The sequence below is a fragment of the Cucumis sativus genome, chromosome 6 (assembly GCF_000004075.3).
Source record: "Cucumis sativus cultivar 9930 chromosome 6, Cucumber_9930_V3, whole genome shotgun sequence".
NCBI classification, from domain to species: domain Eukaryota; kingdom Viridiplantae; phylum Streptophyta; class Magnoliopsida; order Cucurbitales; family Cucurbitaceae; genus Cucumis; species Cucumis sativus.
Genome location: NC_026660.2, coordinates 17,500,306 through 17,509,868, shown reverse-complemented (window position 1 = coordinate 17,509,868; position 9,563 = coordinate 17,500,306). Strand labels below are relative to the sequence as shown.

Below are 9,563 nucleotides of genomic sequence, written 5' to 3'. Positions count from 1 at the left end.
TCTTGCCACCATTCTCAACCCCTTTTACAGAATCTATATGTTAGATAGTATATATAGTTTAAACTTACACATTATACTGTATATATAGTATGTTATACCGCCTGAATGAAAAGTAAGCCTTAGAACTAAGATTTGATATCAATTCTCTATGTTCAACCATGGGTTATCTAGGAAACCTATTGTTTCGCTTATACTTGGGCAAGTAGTTATAGGAAAATTTATCTCAACGAGGACATAATATTTGTGTAATGAAGAGAGACGTAGTGAGTATATCGCATGCAATGATCATAACTAATGACTCACTGCATAGAATTAGATATAGACATACACAACACTACAAGCACTGAGTCTGCAGGCTTCCATCCCATGCATCTATTTTCTTCAATTGACATTTACTGTATTTGGATGACTATTGGGCTTCCACCCCATGCATGACTATTTAACATATCAAATGGCTAGTAATGCTCTTCAAAAAGTATAATATCAATATTAAAAAGTTTGTGCTTATCCAACCCTTTTGGTGTTATCTTTTCAAATGATCTTGCTTTAGATCTGATCATGTTAAAAATAAATTCATTGGATTGGTCTTGATCAAGCTAATTCTGGAGTGAGTTATCCTAGAATCTTATTAAGAGTCATCATAGATTCTAGGTTTGATCTAAGTTAGCTTTCTTTAAAGTTTTTGCAAGGATCCTAGAACCACCTTTAGCTTTGCATCTAACAAACATAGTAGGCATTTATCATTTGGTATCAAAACATACTACAACTTGTCTTAATATATTGTGCAAGACGCTTTTGGATCATTTGTAAATAAATCAGCAGAAAAAACAAACAAAAAGAAAAATAAAGAAAATAAAACAAAATAAAGTAGCAAAGAAAAAGTGTTTTGAATCTTCCAATTACTTTTCTCTTTGTTCAAATTTTTATGTTGTGGATCCTAAAGCCTGAGTTATATTGTAGTTTTAGTTTGTGAGAGTTGTTCATTTTAATTGATTTACATTAAACTTTTGTGAGATTTCACCAAAAAAAAAAAAAAAGAATTGAGCCAACCTTTTATATCTTTGATCAAGGTACCAAAAGTCTACCCTTTAATGAAATTGGTGAGAAGTAGGGTGAGGTTTTTATATTACTAATATGAGAATGTCACAAGGTAAAGGAGTACCGTAATTATAGGATCCTAATATGGCCATTCTTCAAGCCATTCAAGGAATTATGGAAATGATAAGGGAAGATAGGCGAGAGAAAATGGCACAACAGCAAAGAGAAGAACGAGCCTTGCAAGAAGATGAGGGAGTTATTGATTTAGTTGAACAAGAAAATAAAGTTAGAGGAAGAGGATGAAATAATTTTATGCAACCTCGTAGGGTTGAAAGAATTCATGAAGATAGAGAGTGAAATCAAGCTCAAAATTCTACCCTTTAGTGGAACGGAGAATGTAGAGGCATACTTGGAATGAGAAACAAAGATAGACCATGTGTTTGATTGTGACACATTTAGTGATAATAAGAAGATGAAACTTACCATCGTCGAATTCACTAGTCATGCCGGAAATTGGTATCAACATCTCAAATCTGAAAGAAAAAGGAAAAAGGAAGATCCCATCGAAACGCGGGAAGAACTTAAAGATGTTATGAGAAAAATGTATGTTCCAAAATATTATGAGAAAACTAAATTGCAAGCTCTAAAGTAGATAACAAAAAGTGTGTCAGAATATTATCCAAGGATGGAAACTTTAATGGAAAGAGCAAAAATTCAAGAAAAAGAATAAGACACAATGTCTAAAATCATTGGATGTTTGATTCAAGAAATTGCTCATCCTGTTGATAGAAGTTCTCATCTTTATTTGGAAGATATATATCATTATGCAATAAAAAATTAAAGAACAATTGGAAGAAGAAAAGGAGCATTCCAAGAGGTATACTTTTAAATCTAATACCTTTTTTAAATTCTAATGTATGAAACAAGGATAGTTTGTAAGTAGGAGTGAAGCAAAAGGAAAGTTTGTGGATGCCAAGAGAATGGAAGTCGAGAGCTCCAACACTAAAAAGAATGAAGTTTCAAAGAAGATAAAGGAGAAGTCTAGTTCCATTCAATGATGGGAGTGCAACAGGTTTGGACATGTGAGCAAAGATTGTGTTAATAAGATTGTGTCAATGGGTGGTGAGAAATGAGATAATTGATTTGGAAGACGAATGTGATGATCATGATTCACAAATTGAGAAAGAATTTGATGCACATAACGAAGAGTACATTGAAAGAGGTAGCTTCATATCATTAGTTGCAAGACGAGTATTTAACGTTCAAATCAAAGGAAGAAAATGTCGAACATCAAAGGGAGAACTTGTTTTCTCACAAGATGCATGATTGAAATAACTTCATGTATAGCTTCGTAAATTATAGTGGAAGTTCCACTAATGTGGTAAGTACCTTTTTTTTTTTTTTTTGTAAAAAGGCTCCAACTTGCTATGATAAAAAATTAAAAAGTAATATGAAGTTCATCAAATGACTATGTAATTAAAATTTAAAAAAACATAGAAGATAATCAGATGTTAATTAAGGTAATCAGAAGGTAATAAAAAACTATCTCAAAGACTAATAATTTTTTTAAAAAAAATAGTAAAAGGTAATTAGAAGAAAATCGAAAGGTAATCACATGACTATCTCACAAGGTTAACTAAAACTGAAAAACAAATATAAGATAATCAAATGACAATTAGAAGGTAATCAAATTAAATGATATCTTAGAAGGCTAACTAAAATTGAAAAAGCATTTGCAATGTAATTTCAATGACTATCTCATAAAGCCAACTAAAATTGACAAAAAAAAGTAAAAAGAAATGATACAATAATCAAAAGATAATCAAATAACTATCTCAGTATTTTGTTATTGTGATTAAGCTGGGTATGGTCATTTTTTATGGGGGCAATGGAATGATCAATAATGTTACGTAGATTACAAAAATTGATGGTAAAAAAAACTATTTAGTAATTGATAATAAATATATATATATATATATAATCATAATGCAATGAAACAAATCCTTACCAATTGATAAAAAATTGAAGGTAATAATCATATAACAATATGATGGTAGTTAGAAACTACTTCGTAACTGACAAAAGCTGGAAGTTAATGAGATGATTATCAGATTTTACATAATAATCATAAAAAAAAAAAAAAAACATAAGGTCATTAGATATCAATCAGTATCATTTACAATTAAATAACAATCAATAAGAAATTAAATAACAATGAGATCAAAACTCAATATCATTAACAATCAGATAACAATCAACTAACAATCGATATCATTGATAATTAATGGTAATTAGATGACAATTCAATAACAATCAAACGATAATCAAATGCAGATTCACAATTTTAACTATAAGGACATTTTGATCATCCAACCGTTTCAATTGAGTTGCGCTTGTTAATTTGTCATACCTCTAAATTTTAAAATGTTGGGTAATAGACTCAATTTTCATTTTATATTTTTCCATTAGTGCAAGTGCAAGTGCTCCATTAATTTATTGATTTCACACATTAAATTAACTAATCTGTTGAAGTAGTTTACGACGCTCTTACGGATATAGCAAACTCAGTTTGATCAATTAGGATTAGAACCATGGCATCACCAGTTTTAGATTTGCAAAATTGTCAAAATTCAAGTCCATACCACATTTGTAAAATGCAAAATTACAAATCTTCGCTCTAAAATTATAAACATTGATATAACAGTGAAAGAATGAACAACAATGTTTTGGTGAATCCACACTTAACACTAGAGGATACAACACACAAAACAATAAGTAATGAGAGTAGAAACACAAGACATTGTTACTCCAGTTCGATGAGATAGCATCTACGTCTAGGGGGTCATTGACACGAGAACAAAGATTTTATTTCTTTCATATATAAATCATAATCATACTATTATGATTCTCTGTACATAATTTAACACTAATTTTCTTCACTCAGTAGTATCAATGATACAATATTACAACAAGTAACACTATCACTAGACTATTCCAAAGATAGATTTAGCTAACCAAAATCTTCTAATAATCAAGTTTCTCATCAATCAACATAATAAAGGGAGTAAACTGGAGGAACTCCCCCTGAATCATGTCTTTCATCAAGACGTAAACAAATGTTCTTTAAATCATCATACAATAGAAGCTTGAACTTTAGATCTTATAACTTCGGCACTACTCGTTACTAAATAAAAGCAGCAGCAACAAGCCACACCAATGAGAGAGAACTTACATGCTTCGAGTTTCGTTTTTTAATTGATGATTCAATCGAGAAGTTGTTCTTCACTTTTCTATAGTTGTGCGCTGCAACAACGTCTATCACCACAAAGATAATTGATTCGCACAAACTATTGGTATATTATCTATTTCTAATATTTCTTGTCTACATTTGTTAAAGATTTTCTATACTTGTTTAATTAATATTCACTATTATTAGTATCTACATAATCATACATTGATATATGTTTTTATAAATTTGTGTAGGGAAATGAAATGGTGTCTTAACCAAATGACTAAAGAACCAACGATGGCAGTTAGCTCATACCTAAAATATGATTGTGAACACTTATATTGCATTTTTTTTGTATTTTGAGGGTTAATTTGTGTTGTTAGTACATTTATAAAATATTTTATTTACCTTCGCCTATCATTTTAGGCTGCAATTTTAATTAAGTAAATTATTCCATACTTTATTTTGTAAATTTAATACATTATGAATCTAAGTTATTAGCATTCATTGTAGTATGAAGTATTATGTGTGTAGATTTAACTAAATTTAATTTCTTCAACTAAAATTTATCAAAAACTAATTAATTGAAATTTATTTGTGAGAAAAGAATTACCTCTTATGGTTACAAAAGTTAAACTTATAGAAAGTTTTGTAGAGCTAAAAACCAAATGCTATCAAAAGATTATTATAATTATTATAATAATTGAAAATAATTAAATAGCATCATTATACCTTAATATTACAATTCTAAGTACTATATTATAGGTTAATATTACAACTGCAAAAACTATATTATAGCTTAATATTTCAACTACAAAATACTATATTATAGCTTAATATTTCAGCTACAAATACTATATTATAGCTTATTATTTCAGGTACAAATACTATATTATAGCTTAATATTTCAGCTGTAAATACTATATTATAGCTTAATATTACAGCTTAATATTACAATTATAAATACTATATTATACCGTCGAAAAAAGACTATTATACGTCAAAGATAACACATTATTTAAGGTATATAAACTTATTATAGCTCTAAGGAAAGACGCTATCAAATGTTTTTATAGCAATGTATATAAGATATATTTTCATACTCTACGATAGCTCTCGTTATAGTTTCGACAAAACGCTATAAAAAGTTTCAGACTTTTAATAACATGGGCTGTCAGAACTTTCAAAAAAGCTATAAAAAATCTATTATAGTCTTTTTCATTAGCTATTGTGTTATTTCTTGTAGTGTCCCCTCGTTTTAGAGATATGGGAGTATTTCCCATTGTTGAACTTCTTTGTTTTTTTCTTCAAGGTTTTTTCTTTATGATTCCCCCAAGAGGAACACTCAGATATGAAAGAGGTCATTGTTTAGAGGGTATTAATGTTCCATTTGTTTGGAATTGCATTTGCACGCTCATCCGTCACATGTGTTTGCTTACATTTATGGAATTATGGAACCAATTCTTTAAAACTTATAGATTAAAATTACCAATTTTAAACATGAATGACAAATTACATCTATCGTTAAAACCTTAAGAACCAAAACGATATGTTTCCATACATTCTTCACTATATTACCAGGATATTGACATGTACTTTAGTCTTGAACATTATAACGAAAATTTCAGAAAACAAAGGAACATTAATTATTTGAAATATTCTTCATCTATCAAACAAAAATAATGAATTTAAAAAAGACAACTAAAATTTGAAAAGGATGATAATAATGAAAGAATTAAATATTTAAAAATTTTGAAACAATAGTAAAATGGTTAAATTGATGTCAAAAGATCTTAACTAAACAATTCATGGAACATTTATGAAGTAGATAGTGTAGAAATTAGAATTTTTCATGGGTAAAAATCCCTTACTTCGGTTTTTTTGTTTAATTTGTCTTACACTAATTAAAGGATGCGATGAATAAGAATAAACTATATAGATATTCTGTAACAAAAACTATCACAAGATCAAGGTTCTATGTGATAACCTCTTATGAATTAGGGTAGGGGTCCAGTATGATATAATTTTAATTATTGATGAAGACACAAGAACATGCATGTAACCATTGCCACCCCTTTTTGAAAAGTTGTTTGGGTTGGGTTCTAATATATTGCCTAGGTTTCTTCCATCTCACATCTTCAAGATCTAGACCTGAATTTCATAACATTCTCCTTTTTATCTATAATGGTTTTTTTTCTTCTTAATTAAACTATATACCCTACAAGTCAAGGTCGGCCAATAACAAGAAGACAATGGAATTTCATTGCTTGCTATCTACGTACGTTTGTATCCTACCCTAATAACTATTGTTGAGTCTTTAATCAGCCAAAACCCCACTATTTGATGTCGGTAGTTCTTATGCTTCTTTAACTGTAAATAATTAAATCAAGACTTGGATTCTTTGATCTCCATCTTTTAATATAATATTCATACGATTTAGGATTGAATTCTTCCTCTTTTCTTCTTCTTCCTTTTTTAGTAATATAGTTCTTGTCGAATTTGAGGCAAACCATATAGTAATTATTTATAATTGGGATGCACTAAATACACAATTAATGATTAAACAATATCGGTAAAAATAAATTAGAATAATCACAATTTTTGTTAGTACAACACTGAGATACGAAAAGGGCCTGTTTTGGTATGCTATTTGAAAAGAAATATTTTCTTAAGAGCTAGAGACTCAATGAACCATTATGGATTGGCTTCAAGGTAAATGAAAAACCTTGAGTTAGCCCACGTTGTAGAACTTAATATATTGTTTATATTATAAATCTCTTTAACAGATATAATATGGTTTAGTGTGAGACGGACGGTTAGAGAAACATAAAAATATATATTCAAACAAAGAAGATAAGAGATTAGATTAAAAAGAAAAAGGTTGACTCACATGTTTTCTTGATATATGCAGAAATTGCAATCATGATAATTTAAAGAACTTTAATGTGTTCTCACACATTTGAAGGAGGTATTTCTTTATCTAAAAAAGTTTTGATTAGCCCATAATTTTAAAGTAGTGGCACACAAATAGGAGGAAGGCCCCCCATGAGAAAGGGGCTCAATAGGGTACAACATTAGTGGGTGGTTTCGGACAAGAACAAATCGGCATCCATCCAAAAAAACCAAAAGGAATAAATATGAAATTTTGCCTTTTTTTTCTTCAACCTTTTCCTGTCTCTGCAAATAATTGCAAGGGGCCATTTGATCATCAACAAGTTGTACCATATAGATTGATATCTTTTTAAATATCTTTTTAACGAAAATTGTTTTCTTTTTTTTATAAACGATACGTTGGGTCAATATTGAGTACACCCGAACATCTTCACTTGCACAAAGTGTAAAAAAGAAAATTTAGATATTATTAATAATCATTAATTAACTTCTAGTTTTTGTTATATTTCAAAATTGGTCTGGCTACAAATATAACAATATTTTTTTATAATTATATATATAACAAAATAAATAAGTAATATGATTCCCAATTTTTTATCACTTTACGATCTTAGCCACAATTTACTTTATATTTTGGTATGTCAACTAAGGGATTTTTTTAAAAAATAATGTGTTTTGTGAAAATATTTTGAAAAATATGGTTGTTGGGAAAGAAATTATAAGAATAAGGTTGTTTTCCAAACTATTTTCAAAAATAGGTGTTTTTTTGAAATTGAAGAAAGTCGTGTACGGGGGTACACGACTTCCAAATAAAATTAAACGAAGTCGTGTACCCCGTACACGACTTCCTAAATGCACATGTCAGCACATTTGACCACTTCGCTCCACTTACGCACGAGTTTGACCCACGTGGACAGAAGTCGTGTACCCGTACACGACTTCCTAAATAATTGTTTTTAAAATTATTATATTTTAAAAGATTAACTATTTTTAGGGTAAAAACATTTGTGAAAGACGAATTTGTTTTTAAAATAATGTGTTTTTAAAAAGTATTTTCAAAATTAGGGTAGTTGGAAATTTATGTTTTTGTTTAAATCTTCAACTTTAAATATGTGAAAATTTTTGTTTTTGTTTAAATGGCCAAATTTTTTGTAGTTTATGTTTATTATGAACAAATTAAAAAAATAAACCAAAGGTAAACACATCATTAGTGATATCTTATAAGAATTTTGAACGTTTTTTTTAATACTTGGTTCTCTACTTTTAAAAAATATATATTATATATTGATATTATTAAGAATACTCCTACATCTAAATCGTGTATTAACAACTTCTAATTTATAATTAATTTTAAAAAGTTCAACTTTTTATTTAGCAAAATTTAAAAACACTTAAATTATACAACTTAAGAAGCTTCCCCATCTCCCTCTACGACATCATCGCCTTGTCGTCGTCGTCGCCGTCGAATTCGTCTACGATCTGTGTCGACAACATTTAAACGTCGAGTCCGCTGAACAAGGCTATCTATATCTCCCATGACTTCGTCACCCTAAATTATTATTATTATTATTATTATTATTATTATTATTATTAAAATTAAAAAAACAAAAAAAGTACACTAAGGTTAAGGGTGCATTAATTAGGTTTTCCTTTTAGATTTTTATTAATAATTATATTTTTTAATAATAACCCTAATAATAATTATTATTATTATGTTTTTATGTTTTATGTTTTATTATTATTATTATTATTATTATTATTTCTTATTATTCTTATTCTTATTGTTTTTATTATTATTATTATTAGTCAAATCATTATTATTTTTACTATTATTTTTTTATTATTAGTCAAATCATTATTATTAGTCAAATCAGGATTATTTTTATTATGTTATTATTATTATTATTATTAGTCAAATCAATCAGAAAAGAAAAAAAAGTACATTTCACATTCATTAGGTTAGGTTTTGATTTTTATTAATAATTATTATTTTTAATAATAATAATAATAATTTTATTATTATTATTAATAAGGTTAAAAAATAACAAAATTCAAAAAAAATATAACAAAATTCAAGGAATATAACAAAATTCAAAAGATATATCTAAATTCAAAGATATATCTAAATTCAAAGATATAACTAAATTCAAAGATATAACTAAATTCAAAAAAACATAACTAAATTCAAAAAAACATAACTAAATTCAAACAATTTTTTTCCACAAAATAAGAAAATAAAATAACAAATCTAAATAAAATTAGGGTTGGAATAAACATACCTTGTGAAGATGAATGAGATAATGGAGGATAGGAGACAATGGAAGATAGGAGAAGCCTACAACAAAAAATAAATTATTTTATCAACATAATAATAAAATAAAATAATTTTAACAACAAAATCGTA

At 27.7% G+C, this 9,563-nt stretch overlaps 1 long non-coding RNA gene across 1 annotated transcript; it reads right to left on the bottom strand.

The window, feature by feature from the left end:
* Positions 1–8,344: 8,344 nt before the first annotated feature.
* Positions 8,345–9,563, bottom strand: LOC116404334. Its single transcript, XR_004217173.1, has 2 exons — positions 9,439–9,563; positions 8,345–8,708 (listed from the first exon to the last, which is right to left on the bottom strand). It is a non-coding gene; the product is annotated as an uncharacterized LOC116404334 (long non-coding RNA).